This window comes from Arachis ipaensis, chromosome B04, assembly GCF_000816755.2.
Source record: "Arachis ipaensis cultivar K30076 chromosome B04, Araip1.1, whole genome shotgun sequence".
In the NCBI taxonomy this organism is placed as follows: domain Eukaryota; kingdom Viridiplantae; phylum Streptophyta; class Magnoliopsida; order Fabales; family Fabaceae; genus Arachis; species Arachis ipaensis.
In genome coordinates this window covers 78,914,003-78,929,623 of record NC_029788.2, presented here as the reverse complement: position 1 = coordinate 78,929,623, position 15,621 = coordinate 78,914,003, and the positions used below count along the sequence as shown (strand labels likewise).

Below are 15,621 nucleotides of genomic sequence, written 5' to 3'. Positions count from 1 at the left end.
TGTAAGACCCAAGACTTTTGAAAAGTCCTATTTTAAACTAATCTCAAATTATATATATTTATTTATAGTTTTCGAGGGAGCCGCTGCGTCGCGTCGCCGTTTGCGCCAGCGCCGAGGAGGACCGCGCGAGGAGGAGGCGCCACCGTCGCTGTCTTCATCGCGTGTGGAGTCGCCATTGCCGACAAGCCCAGCCGCCGCCTGGTTGTGTCGCCGCCATGAAGACCTCGCCGACGTCTTCCCCTTCGCAGATTGTCGCCGTCTTTGGAGCAGAGCAAAAGAGATCTCACGGTGGAGGAAACAGGGTGGCGCCGCCGTGCAGCGAGAAGCTACCGCCGCCGCAAAGTTACCACCGCCGTTGCGCGCTCCGTCACCGCTACTGCTGGGGCTGCGCCGCTGTGACCGAGCTTCTGCCGCTCGAAACCCGCCGCCACTGCCACTAGAAATCGCCACCGAGGCCTAAGTCAGTTTGGTAAGCTCTGATCTTGCCTCAGATATTCTTTTCTGTTAAGTTGCTTCTACCGTGAGTTGTTACTGAGGTTGTTTGCATCGGATTATACCGTCACTGCTGCTGCAGGACCATCAGAGCTTCCGGCCGTTATTAGAGCTGTTGTCCGGTCAATTTTGAAGCTGCTACTGTGTCGTTCTATTCTATTTATCATGGTAAGATTATGCTGTTCCGTTCTTGTTTATCGCAATACTCCATTATCGATCATGTTCTAATATCCCTCAATATCCGTCCCGCGTTAATTCTAAATTATGTCAGATATGTGGTTGTTGTTGTGATCCCTGCGGTTGATTGGGAATTTCTGCGGTTGCTGCCGATTAACATGAGAATAAGGATTTAATGGGTTTAATTATGCAACTTGCGACTAATTGAGGTAGGGGTTTTTCTTAAATCTATTTTACATTACAGGGTTGTTATAAATCGATATTAACACGTAAAATACATTTTTGTGATTTCGTGAGTCTTATGAACTGAATTGAGTTGTTTTGGTTGAATGAGATCATTAGTTTGATTTGATATTAAACCCGATTTGATATTGGAATTTGATTTTAAAATAAACTTGGAAAAGACTTGATATTTGAAAACGGGTTATTTATTGAGAATGATTTGCTATTTTAGAAATGATTCGAAAAGTGTTTGAAGGGATGGTTTGGTTTGAAACTGTTTGAGAAGACCGAGAATTCTTAACTATTGATTGATGGTGTTGGTTGAAGTCGGTTTAAATTGTGATTTATAGGATTGGTTGATTGAATTCTGGATTTTGTATTTTCCTTGGGTTGAGTACTGTTGTTATGATAATGGTTGTTATAAGTGATTTGACTGATTAACAGGTGTTTGGTTTGGTTTGGTTGGGACCCGAACAGGGTGGCAGAATCCGAGTTTTAGAGGAGATGCTGCCGAAATTTTATAAATTTAGAAGTTTTGTTTGAAGTAATTGTTTAAAAAGATTTAGTTCTTAAACATTATTTGTTTCGGATTGATTTATTTGAAAAAGAAAGAATTATGTTTTGAATTGAGATTGTTGATTAACGGAAAGAAGGATGATGAGGATTGATTTGAAATATGATTTTTGAATGAATTTGGAAATGGGATATGGATTGACGAATGATGATGATATTGAGAATGGCTTAGATATTGATGAATGATGAATGAATTATTTATGTGGCTTATGAATTTGAAATATCTGAGATACGAGGTTCCCTGGATTAAGTGCCGTGGCTTGCCACCACGTGTACCAGGTTGAAAACTCGATACTCTGTTGACCCTACGACGTAAGTGTGTGACCGGGCACTATATAAATTCCCGGGAATGTTACCCCCATTGAGTAATATTGATTATTTGAGAAAAAGCTATGCATAGACTCTTGGTAATGCACGTCGGGGGACAGTCTAAGTACAATTCAGACTTGTCGGGTTGGCTGGATAACCGACAGATGAGCCTCATCAGCCATAGGACAGGCATGCATCATATGCATTTGTATGCTTTGCTTGAGTTTGAACTTGTTTTGGTTTGCCTAATTGCTAAACTGTTCGTAACTGTTACTTGAACTATTTGCTGTAACTGCTGCCTACTTGTGCTTTCCTTGTCTGCTTTGCCTGTGTTTGTCCTGGCGTGCTACATTTGAGATTGAACTTTGGTGCTGAATTAATGATTGTGTTGTTTGATTGCGTGGTTGGTTTCTGATTGAGATTTTCTTATAAGAAAGGAAATGTTTCGGATTTCTGAAAGATTAAACATTGTTTCTTTGAAAAGGTTTTGAACGATTACCTATTGGTTTTTTAAAAGATTCATAAGGCAATGATAATCACTGAGCTTGAAAATAGTTTTCCTAATAAATATCTTCTTATGACAACTTTGAAACTCTATGGTGAGACCGTGTGGTTAGGTTCTCACCCCCTACAGCTTTACCCTTTTCAGGAACCAAATGAAGAGGCATTAAGGAGAGTTATACTGCGTTTGGTTTATATGTTGTTGTATTAATTAGATTATTTTCTTCCCTCGTCTTTGTTATTACGAATTTGTAAGAGGGATAGGAGTTGTATGTTTTATATGTATATTATATTATGAGTTATTATGTAAGGAGTTTTGTATATGAATCTATGCCTGCTTGTATTTTTCTTAAGATAAAGTATTTATTTCCGGTTTTCAAAGAAATCAGCGATACAGTGTCGAGTCACAGGCTCCTATTTTAGTATTTAGTATGTAAAGTAGTCGTAATACTTCTTCCTATCAGAGTGGCGCAGCCGGAAGCGTGACTTCTGATAGTGAGGGTGTTACACATCTAAGTTCCTCATTGCACATTAAAATTTTTAAAAAACTGAAAAATACAAATAAACAACACCTAAAGCTTGGTAATTGATACAGTGAGATAAATGTATTAAGTCACATGCTTCTTCAAAACTATAAGTATCTATATTAGTATCTATGTTTGCAAACATAGTTGGTTGATTTGCTTAGATCCTGGGCAAGGTAGAAATATTATTATATGAGAAGAACCATCTATTTTAGTAAACCTGGAGGCATGAACAAGAAAATGAAAAGAAGATAAGCCTATGCATTAGGTGAATTATTTTTCAAGGAATAGTGCAAGTAAATATATTCCACGTTCAACATGAAGTATATCATAATGAGTTTTTTTTAGCCTAATGTGTAATGATTTACTTACCAATATAGAAGTGCATGTGCTTACCATTTGGACCTGCATAATGAAGCAGCCAATTTTCAATAATTCTCATCAACAAAACAAAACATGTCATCACAAGACAAAAGAAAATGAATTAAAAATGGCAGATAAAAAGCATGGCATCAATACATAAGACTTAACATTGACAAAGAGACATACACATGACATGAAGCAAAGGAAGTAGAAGCATAGTACCGTGAAGGTGTTATCCTATTTTATTATTAGATCTACCATGATGTTGGGCATAAAATTTCAATGTGTTCATTGCAGTCTTTAAGGAGATGTTTGGCAGCTTTCAAAATCTACATAACTATGTACAATAAAACAGAACCGGTGATGTAAGAAAAATGAATGCTTTTCTTCGTCATACAGTTTGGTTTCACACATGAAAATTAATTGAAAATTACAAAAAGAAATATTTATCAGCATTGTGTGTGTGTATTGGTGTACGAAATTGTGATCCTTAACAACGGTGCTAAAAACTTGGTGCTCGGAACGTAATTCACACACTTTGTCACAACTTCGCAGAACTAACTAGCAAGTGCATTGGGTCGTCCAAGTAATAAACCTTACGTGAGTAAGGGTCGATCCCACGGAGATTGTTGGCTTGAAGCAAGCTATGGTCACCTTGTAAATCTTAGTCAGGCAGATTCAAATGGTTATAGAGTTTTAATAATTAAAAGATAAATAAAACGTAAAATAAAGATAGAGATACTTATGTAAGTAATTGGTGAGAATTTCAGATAAGCGTATAGAGATGCTTTCGTTCCTCCTAAACCTCTGTTTTTCTGCTGTCTTCATCCAATCATTCCCACTCCTTTCTATGGCAAGCTTTGTGTAGGGCATCACCGTTGTCAATGGCTACTTTCCATCCTCTCAGTGAAAATGGTCCAAGATGCGCTGTCACCACACGGCTATTCATCTGTCGGTTCTCGATCATACTGGAATAGGATTCAGTAATCCTTTTGCGTCTGTCACTACGCCCAGCACTCGCGAGTTTGAAGCTCGTCACATCCATCCTTTCCCAGATCCTACTCGGAATACCACAGACAAGGTTTAGACTTTCCAGATCTCAGGAATGGCCGCCAATAGTTCTAGCCTATACCACGAAGACTCTGATCTCACGATCAGAAGGCTAAGAGATACACATTCAAGCTTGTTTGCATGTAGAACGGAAGTGTTTGTCAGGCACGCGTTCATAAGTGAGAATGATGATAAGCGTCACATAATCATCACATTCATCATATTCTTGTGTGCGAATGAATATCTTAGAGAAGAAATAGGCTTGAATTGAATAGAAAAACAGTAGTACTTTGCATTAATTCATGAGGAACAGCAGAGCTCCACACCTTAATCTATGGTGTGTAGAAACTCTACCGTTGAAAATACATAAGAACAAGGTCCAGGCCTGGCCGAATGGCCAGCCTCCCCAAATGGCATATGAATTCAAAATTAAGGGAAAAAGGACCCCCAGTACAATAGTAAAGAGTTCTATTTATGCTAAACTAGTTACTAGGGTTACAAAAATAGGTAAATGATGCAGAAATCCACTTCCGGGCCCACTTGGTGTGTGCTTGGGCTGAGCATTGCAGCTTTCACATGTAGAAGTCTTTCTTGGAGTTGAACGCCAGTTTACAACCTGTTTCTGGCGTTTAACTCTGCTTTGCAACCTGTTTCTGGTGTTTAACTCCAGAATAGGGCAGAAAACTGGCGTTGAACGCCAGTTTGCATCATCTAAACTCGATCAAAGTATGAACTATTATATATTGCTGGAAAGTCCTGGATGTCTACTTTCCAACACAATTGAGAGCGCGCCATTTGGACTCCTGTAGCTCCAGAAAATCCACTTTGAGTGCAGGGAGGTCAGAATCCAACAGCATCTGCAGTCCTTCTTCAACCTCTGAATCTGATTTTTGCTCAAGTCCCTCAATTTTAGACAAAAAATACCTGAAATTCCATGATGACGTTTGAGGATGCATTCTCTAATGAATTGTGCTCCATGTTACCCACCTTAAAGGTTAAAGCTAAGGAAGGTCAACAAATTAAAACCTTTATACAGTTAGAAATTAAATTACAATATGCATCTTGCAACACCTAAATACCGAAGTCCATGCTCAGCAAACTTATTAATCACTTCATGAACCTTCTTCCTGACATCCTCTTTGCAGTTGCAAAGGGTTATGATCTAAATAAAAAGAAAAAAAAAAGCATTGGTCATCCTTATAACCATCATAAGAAGGTGCCAATGAAACAGGTTTTTACCTTCTCCGGAGCCCCTTTTCTCACACGGGGCCAATTTCCATCAGAATCAATGTAAGTTAGAGCAATCCTCTTGTCTACAGGATTGAATGGAAGAAAATGGACCCCCTGATTCCAGCTTGAGCCTGGTCAATCAAAACATTAAAATTATGAGTTAAATCAAAATATTTTATCTGTATCCTTCTTGTCCTAAAGAGAGTGGTTTTACTATATTTACCTCCTTTGGATCAGCAAGCATCCCAACAATTGCAGCACCTATAGCAACCTAATTTTCGTCATAGAGGCCCTTGCAGTAAGAAGGATAACATACTCCTTCTCAACACCCTTAGCAAATACCTCAATCAAGATTCTATCAACACTGAGCTTATTCAAGGTTAAGGTTACAGTTTTGTCACTGTAGAGGAGATCCATCCCAGCCATTTCCTCAATAGTCGTCATACGTTTCGAGCAATTGAGCAAATGCAGAAGTTACCAATTACTGTAAGCACTTTCTGGAAGTGTCCAACTTGGTTAGCGCTGTCCACCAAGTGAGCCGCTTTACCAAAGAAGGCATGTACACCAGTGGCAATCACAACTGCTTCTATCTCACCCTTCTTGACTGTTGATCCAGAAAATATTTCATCAGTTGGATTCTTGGTCACTAGAAGAGATTCTCTTATTAAAGCAGACTGATCAACACTTAGAGGATTGCCCTCGAGAAGACAAGCATCAGCCGGAATGATATCTCCTAATTTAATGTTGATTATGTCTCCTGGTACTAAAATTGCAGCATCTTGTTCACTCCAATGGCCATCTCTTAAAACATGCAATAGAAAAAACATAACTTGCACTGAACAAATGACGAAGTAACAATAACTAATTGACCATTCAATTAGATCTAAAATCATTTTAGATTTTGACAAAGAAAATAAGAAATATTTTAAAATTAAAAGTAAAATTTTCATAAGGTTTCAATTTGTTAAGCAAGCATATGTAATTAGATGCGCCAAAAGCAAACAACTTCATCTCATGCACCCAACTAAAGAAAACAAAAACTTTGTATGCAATTCAATTTACTAACCATAGAATAACTAAGTTTGCAATACAGTTCACCTTACTTATCAATCCTTAGTATGAATAACTATAATACCTGAAGAACATGACGCAGCAAACAGTGCAATATTGTTTATGCTTGAGGAAAGGGCTCAAAACATGGAAATTCTGAACCAACTGAAAATGACATTTTCTGAGAAATACCAACTACTACACCAGCATTTGGAAGAAATCCTAGAAGGTATACTTCATGATCAAACTCTAGCTCTGGATCCAACTAAAATATTGAGTCCCAAATCAGCAAATTTAACTGATTCCAGAATAAAGGAATGGTTGAATTTTTTCAATGGCTAGAAGAATTGTTTATCTTGATAGTAAATATATCTAGCAAATATATTTAAGTTGATGAGAGCATCTTTCAATAAACATAAGCAGAAAGAAACAGAACAGAACAACACAACTTCCTAACCAAGTGAATAGCAGTGATCAGAATACCAGTGAAGATAAAGTAAATTAAAATCAAGAACAAAAACAATAGCAGGAGCAGGAGCAATTAGCCAGCCACATTATAGTGTCAGCTTCATATCCATTGCTTTATTCTCCTCGATCATTTGTGGAGGAATACACTTTCCACCTCCTCCCATTACTCTCTACTAAACAAACAAGAAGGTGAAATCAAATGTTGTTCAGTAATAATCAAGTACAAATCAGAAGTTCAGACCACAGAACAATAATTAGAAATATTATAACAACAATAATCTAAAAAATCAACAATAATCACAACAACTAAAATAAGAACAAATAAGGAGAAAACAAATGGAGAAACCTTATAATAACAATAATCAAAACAACAAATTCACCTTATAATAAAAAGTTCAGAACAAACAACCAGAGGAATAATCAGTTTACTGGTAATCAGAATTCAAAACAATAATCAATTTACTAATAATCAAAACAATTATCTGAAATTCAAAACAATAATGGAAACAATAAACAAAACTTTGTTCCCAAGCTCAACCCAAATAATCAGTAATTTAGAACATCAATCAGAAGTTCAGAATCAATCTTAATTAATTTCTTTTTTAAAATGAAAAAAGAAAACATTGGTTTACCTGAGTTTGAGAACAGGGGAAGGGGTGGTCGAGCAGAGGTGGTGGCTGACTGAGCTTCACAGGGGCTTCTAGTGGTGGCTGGGCTAACCTTCGCGTGATTGGTGGTGGCAAAGAAGAAGGGGGCAGCACCGGCGCATTGACTGTCGCACCTTGCAGCCACTGTTGGTGGCGTCGTTATTGAGGGTCATCGGGGAGCAGTGCAGCGCGTAGAATCAATGCAGCACCGAGAAGTATCTTTGACGCAGAGAAGAAGATTCTACCCATCATTTGATGCAGACAAGAAGATTTTGAGGAGCTTTGATACGATGAAGAAGACTCTGAGGCTGGAAGCACAAGGGAGTGAGTGAGAGAATGCTGAGATAAGATGAGAGACGACTGAGACTCTTGAGAGAGGGCAAGGGAGTGAGCTGAGAGAGGGCTAAAAGCTTGAAATCGTGCCCTAATTTTTAATCTCTGATTTAATTTAAAGCACTAAAAATGAAGTTTATTATGCAATTTTTTATTTGAAAGTATGGAGAAGGCGCTTATATATATGTGTTTTTTCAATTTTTGAAATTAAATATTTTTTAAATTAATATAACTTGTTTTGTTTTTTGAGTTATTGTTTTTTTTTTCAAATTTTTATTTTAATTTTTTAAAAAAGAATTTAAATTTTAAAAACTCTTTTTAAATATATATTATTGGATATTTTGTATATAATAAAATTTCTTTGAAATATAATTTATAGAACAATATATATCATATAAACAAATAGTAAGCAAGTATTTGACATTTGAATCTTATTTCATGTATGCAACAATTCATTGACTAGTGACAAATTGTTAAACAAACTGTTAAATAGTAAGCAAGTATTAGGCTTGCATTTTTACGAGGAGGACGACGGAACACACTAGATGGTGAGACGATGAAAATGATGGGGCTGGAAACAGAGATACGATAGCGCGTCAGTGGCTACGAAGATGAAAAACTGGAGGGACGTCACGACTTCAACAACGTAGATGAAGGGTCACACGAATAGCATGGCTTCAATGATGGCAAACCAAAAACCAGAGACGAAGGCCCAGATGGCTGGAGCATGATGGCAATTCGGTTGTCGGAGACGGAAGGTGCAAGAAGAAGGGCTCGCTCAGTCGCTCTATGTGCGTGACAGTAGTGGCAGCAGCGCTGCTCGCGGAGTCACGGTGGCAGTGGCGCTGAGTGAGGAAACGATTGTGAGTGAGTGAGTGAGTGAGTGAGTGAGTGAGTGAGTGAGTGAGTGAGTGAGGGAACGATTGTGAGAGCGAAGAGGGTGATGTGTGTCATTTGTGAGTGCAGCGTTGTGTGTATGTTAGTGATGTGTTAGGGTTAGGTTTAGTTAGGAAAAGGGTATTTTTTGGAGTTTTGTTGGTTCGGTTCCTCAGTTTGTAAGTTATTAGTTATTAAAAACTAGCTAACTAATTATTAGTCACAACTTTGGGACTTTAATTATTCCCTCATTTAAAATAACTTTAGATTAGTGACAAAATTGTGACAAATTATATTATAGTGTTTAGTAAAATAATATAGTATATATAATGATAAGCATTAATTCTATTGAAGATTCACCTGTCACAGTGAGATGGGGGCTTTTACTCACTCTCAAGTGTAAGGATTGAACCTTAAAAAGCTACTTTTTGAAGGGAATTCAAATAGATGCTTTTACAGTGATCCACACACGCAGGTCTATATGTGGAGTGTGCGGATCAAGGAGGAAGTGCGGGTCAACTGCCTAAACCGAGTCCGGTTCGCAACAAAACTGTCCGATTTCAACTTTTGACCGCCATTGATTGAGTTAATTGCAAGTCCGATCTTAATAATGAACCGAACCGGATAGGACATCAATTCACTTTTTTCCGTCGAACCGATCGGTCCGATCCGATTCGGTTCTAATAACTATGACAAAGTCGTTTAGACTTGCATTTTTTATGAGTTTGATTTTAGAGTCAAATATCCATGTTTTACTCACTCTTAAGCTCAAGGATCGAATCTTAGAGACGCCACTTTTGAAGGGGATTCAAATAGATGCTCTTATAGTGATCCACACCACCATTGGTCTACGTGTAGAGTACGCGGGTCAAGGAGGAAGTGCGGGTCATCAACTGCTTAAATTGAGTCCAGTTCGTGACAAAATCATCTGGTTTTTAACTATTTGACCGCTATTGACCAAGTCAATTGCAGGTCTGGTCTTAATAATGAACCGAACCGGATAGGAGGACTTTATATAAATCTAGTTGCCCTGTTTCGATTTACATGCCATTGATTTATTAGGGTGATTTGAATAATTTATGAAAAATCATCCTAATAAATCAATGGCATGTGAATGAGCTATAGCTCAAATGGCATAGTCTCTTCATACTCATCTAAGATTTATATAAAGCCCTCCGTCCTATATAAATTGAATTAGGCTGGTTAGATTTATTTGGAAACATACCACCCATGCCCATGCATAAATCTGGCTAGCTTGATTCGATTCGATTTACATGTGAATGTGTAAATCGATATTACCTGTTTCGATTTATGTGTAGTTAAAGCTCACCTAATAAATCTATTTAGTCTAATTTGATTTACTACTAAAATTTGTGAATGTAATTATCCTTATTCAATTGGTATAAAAAACGCTTTTGGAAGATTCACGTATCATTTCTTGCTTTGGGTGATAAAGTAATATTTGCATGCATTTGGTTTATTTAAGTATTTTACCCTATATTTTGTGATTGAAAATATCAACATTATACTCTCATTTTCTAAAAATATTGAATTTTTAATTTATCTTTAAAATATATTAATTTTAAACTTCAATTCAAATTAACAGCAAACTTTCCATTAAAAATAACGACAAATTTGTGATCTAATAGGGAAAAAATATTTTTTAAGAAAAAGCTTTTGATTTGAGTTGTTTGTAAAATTTTTGAGAATGGACTTCTTGCTAGAATATTGTAAATTATTAGTTATTAAAAATTAGCTAGCTAATTATTAGTCACGACTTTGAGACTTTAATTATTGTCTCATTTAAAATTGCTTTAGATTAGTGACAAAATTGTGACAAATTACATTAGCGTGCTTGGCAAATTTGCTTCAAACTTTTCATAAATTTTTCATGGATTTATATAGACGTTAGTGATTAGTAGCAACATGGAATAAGGACTAACACTTTTCTGATAAATTAGTAGCAACATGAAATAAGCGAGAAAAGTCTATCAGTTGTTAAACGGTCGCTAATTCCTCACTAAATAAGCTTTTGATTAGTGACTCAATTGCGACTAGTTACTTCTAAAATTTTCTCGATTAGCTTTGGATTTGTTATAACTTTGCGACTGATTTCCAACGAGGTTAGCGAGTAATTTGCTACAAAATAGGTAGGATATAGCTTTTGCTTTGCGACAAGATTATAGTTGCCAAGTCGCTGGCTAAATTAAACTTGCAACAACTTAGCTACAAATGTATTTCGCCCGCTAATCAGGGACTTGAAATCAGCGAACGAAGTGTGTCAGTTGTTAAACGGTCGCAAATTTCTCGCTACTTAGGTCTTAGGCACTCAATATCCGTATTTTCACTTTAGGGACTAATTAGCAAGGAACACTTTCCTAGCTGAATGATATATCTGTTGCGACGAGTTAGCGACGACTATTTTCTGTCGCTACCCTAATTTTGAATTTTACAATATTATGCGACAAATTAGCGAGAAATGAATTGCTCGCTAAAAATAAAAACTTTGGCGACAAATTAGCTAGGAATTTGTCCATCGCAGAATACATTTCAAGTCTTTGTGACGGATTAGCTAGGGACATTGTTCCTCACTAATTAGCCTTTTCACACAAAGTTTATTTAGCGGTAAACTAGTGTGTGAATTGTTTCTCGCTAATTGTATATCAAACACTTGCGGCGGAATAGTGACAATAATATCCTCGCTACTTTACTTTTATTCGATTGAACTCCTAAGTGACTGATTTACTAGAACATTGTCTCTCGCTAATTAATTTGCGAGAAATTAGCAAGAAAATTTTCCTCGCTCTTTTTTAGCTACAAAAGTCAATCTGCGAGAAACAAACTTACTTGTAAATCTCTCGCTAATCAGTCGTTTTTCTCAAGTTCGGGTATTTTGTGACCGCTCATTAATTTTGTCGTTAGTGCGTCACTAATTCCTCGCAAGTTAGTGACGGATTAGTGACAATAAATATTTCTCGCAAAAATTCGTTGCTAATTTGTCAAATTCTTGTAGTGTTGGATTTTTCACCCCTCTTGGCACTTCAGCCATTTGGACAACTTGAGGGAAAGCAGACACAAAATGAGGTTGATTCATAAAACCAACATTTAGACCGACTTGATTGAGCACTTCTTCTACAATTCTGGTGACTTGATAACGTTCACCATCATGATTAGCACGTAATCTGGCTAGAACTTCATCAGCATTTTCACCATGGGAAACTATATGAGGATTTCCTCTATTCAAAACATTGTTTTTATTTTGGAAAACATTTTCGAATACTTCATTATTTCCCCTGGCATCATGCCTTTCACCTTCCTTATAATCTACGATTCGGGAAATTCGTTCGACTTGTCTAGCAAGACGTTCAAATTTTGATTCGTGATCAGCTATCATTGGATTTAGAATTGTGGTCATCTGTTGAGTCAGCAAATTGACCAAGTCATGATGACTTTCCTCTACTTGCTGTCGATATACTGCCATCGAATTAGCGGTATTCGAAGTAGAGCCCATGTTATAATCACGAGAGTACTCGGAATGTTGATGTGGGTTTTGAGAATTATTTCCTCCATTTACACTCCCAAATCGAACAGGAGGAACAAAACTACCCACCGATGGAGTATAACCAGGAGGAAGGCCATGAGGGGGCCAACCGATAGTTATTGAAGGAGGTGGCAAATTACCACATAGACAAATATTATGTCCAGCATTTCCAGTTTGCACAGTGGTAACCGCTATGCTTTCACTTCCAATTGTACCTTCCGAACGTGAAGTCACGTCTGCTTATTGCACAATTATTGGTATGCTATCATTAGTGGAGGAACCACCATTCACATTTGACACTTCATCAGCCATGTGAATGATTTTCCCACTTCTCAATCGCATACACCGAATGATATAAAAACTTTTTGACACACTTTAAGTTTAAAATAGTCCCACCGGGCATGCCAATTTGTTTTGTCGATTTTTAGCAAATCGATGGTGGTTCGATTCTAATGGTCTGGGAGCGAAACCTACTCCTCTTTTGCAGGTACCAATTTTCTATAAGTGCATCAAAGCTTATTCAATTAGACTAGGATTAAAATAACAAGTAAATAAAAGTTTTGTAAAAAGATAAAAGAAGTTAAAAAACAAGCAATTCAAAAGTTAAATTGACTGAAATCGAAAAGATTGCGTTGAAATTAAAGTAAAGCGGTAAAGATGCCTTCGACTGGGTTAAAGGGCTTTTGACATGAAAATTAAAGGTATTGGAATGTAAATTGCATTTGAAATTTAAATTGTTGCTTGAAACATAAATTTGACAAGAAAAGTAAAGTTTACAGAAAATATAAATGGAATTTAAAGACAATGGAAGGAACCCTAAAGAAATTAAACTCGAATGCAGACTCAAGAATTCGCTGGGGATATGAGTGTGCTTGAGTGTATTTCTGGATAAAGGTTCCAACCTTCATTCCTTAAAACTTTTTAATATTTATAGTCTACTCAATGTAACCGATTATTGATTACATGGTGCTGTCTTAAATGCGCACTACTTGGTAACCGTTCCCACTATTTTGCTAATGAAACGTCACCCATCAATTCCTCATGTGGTGAAAGCCTCCAACTTCTCCACTCACGTAACTGCTCGATCTGCTATTCGAACCACTATTTGATTTCTTCCTTCGAATACTTACTTTGATTGGACCCGTTCGATTTAGTGAAGTGCTTAAAATCGAGTCTATGTCAGTACCTTTAACCAATTCCTGCACGTGTATTTCTTCGACAATAGCTCACATCTCGATTGACCTTTTCACTACCTCGAACCAACTTATCTTAATTGAAAATATTTTTCGATTAACAAAAATAAATTTGTACTAAATATTTATCAAATTAAACAGAATATATTAGAGATAAAATTGATTTAAACCAAGTAGTAGAATCTTCATGAAAAATATTAACTAGTCAAAATAAGATAAATGTTATCCTAAATCGACGGCAAATGATGATAACAACACAACTTGAAGTTAAAGAAGAAAAAGTAGAGTCAAGCATATAAAAAGCTTTACAATATTCACTTTAGTGTCTATTATCATTCTCAATGTAAAAACTGCGACTAATTAGTCTCTTAATTAAATTAAACTAATTGCTCAAAATAGCATCCAAAAATATAGAATATTAATTAGAAAATTTAAATAGGATTTTTGGACTCAATAGATTTCTCTGAGTTGAAAAATGTAATTTTCTGCGAAAAATTGCGTAAAAAATGTGTATAGATAAATTAGCCGGCAGTACTGGATTAAATCAATCCGGTACTGTGTAAAAGTAGTAAAAACTGTAGAAAAACTTAGGAAAATAATTAAAGTTGAAAACTGGACGCTAGTTTTAAAGGTTTGGTCCAAAGTTGGGCCAAACGGACCAAACACGCGAACGGGTTGGACCAAGTCCAAGTTGGGCCCAAGCCCAACATATAAAAGCACATTAATGAACCCTATTCAACCACCAGAACCCTTAGAGAGTGAGAGTTTCAGCTGAAGTGAGAAGAGAGGAGGTGTTTCAAAAATGCTATTCACATCCAACTTCGTTTGATCATAACTCGAGCTACGGTGCTCCGATTCGCATGCCGTTTGCAGCTAAGTTCTTGCCGAGCTGTTAGTTCTATCTAACTTTTGTAGGTAAGATTTCAGATTTCACTCCCCATTCTGCTACTCTAAGAAATTCAAAATTTAAAGTTTTGGTTTTGAGTGGATTTTATGTTTTCAATTGATTAGGTGGTATCTAAGATTGGACAATTGGTGGTTTGTGCCCCAAACACCATAAAAAATGGTAAGAAAACTTTTTATCCTTGTGAAATTGTGTATTTAGAAACCTTAGGTATTAATTTGTGATAAATTATGTATGTCTAGCTTGAAATTGTGATTATTGGAGCATTGGTTCTTGAATTGGTGGCTTGTTGGTGAGTTGAGGCTTGTTGGAGTCCAATTTTGGTGTTTTGCACATATTGAGAATTGTCCAAGGTATGGTTTCGATTTTCTCTATGTAATATATAATATTTCTGGACACTTATGCTAGTGGATCATAGGATAGATTTGAATCATTGATAGTGGATTATGATTATTGATGTTTGTGATGATTTGATGATTTTTGATAATTTTAATGAATTATGCAGTTGTTGTTGGTAAATGATGTTGAATATTAAGATTGAAGTTGAATGATGCTAATTATGATGATTGGTAATGATAGAATTATATTTGATGAGTGTGTTAGTTGAGAAATGGTTTTAGTATGAGGAATTTGATGATTGGGGTTGAGAATTATGAGAATAGTGTATTGTAAATGTAAGAGTGGTGAATTGAGACAAAAAATGGTAAGTTCTGATGTGAATTAATGGGTGTTGTGGTTTGGAGTTGGTTTGGTTCAAAGCTTTGAAAGTTTGAGAACCTTGTTAGATTTTGTGAACCTTGATTTTTACCAACTTTGGCGGATCATAATTTGAGCCTCAGTTTTCGAAATTGGTTGAAATTTGTCTTAAATTGAAGTTCACTTAAAAATATTTAAATTGATATAAAGTTTGAGGAAAATAGAATTTTGTAGAGGAAGTTATAAACGTTTAAAGTTTGGTGTTTAAAACTGATTTTTGCAACTTTACAAACTTTTACAAATCTGGAAAGGCATGCGTACGCGGGTGAAGAACTGAAGATTGATGGTTTAGAAGTTATAGTAAACTCTCGTTGCAAGTATAGTTGCTAAACCTAGCAATCAACCTTTCTTACAAACGTTTTGGTTGTCACAAGTAACAAACCCCTTAAAAATTGATAACCGAAGTATTTAA

The 15,621-nt window shown here is 36.3% G+C and overlaps 1 long non-coding RNA gene and 1 pseudogene across 3 annotated transcripts; one reads left to right on the top strand and one right to left on the bottom strand.

The window, feature by feature from the left end:
- LOC107637829 lies at positions 379-2,534 on the top strand. Of its 3 annotated transcripts, none has more exons than XR_002360318.1 (4): positions 379-469; positions 575-660; positions 764-878; positions 2,423-2,534. It is a non-coding gene; the product is annotated as an uncharacterized LOC107637829 (long non-coding RNA). The 3 variants fall into 3 exon arrangements; XR_001619559.2 differs by having other exon boundaries at positions 2,408-2,534; XR_002360319.1 differs by lacking the exon at positions 2,423-2,534 and adding an exon at positions 1,744-1,785.
- Positions 5,207-6,374, bottom strand: LOC107636594 (annotated as a pseudogene).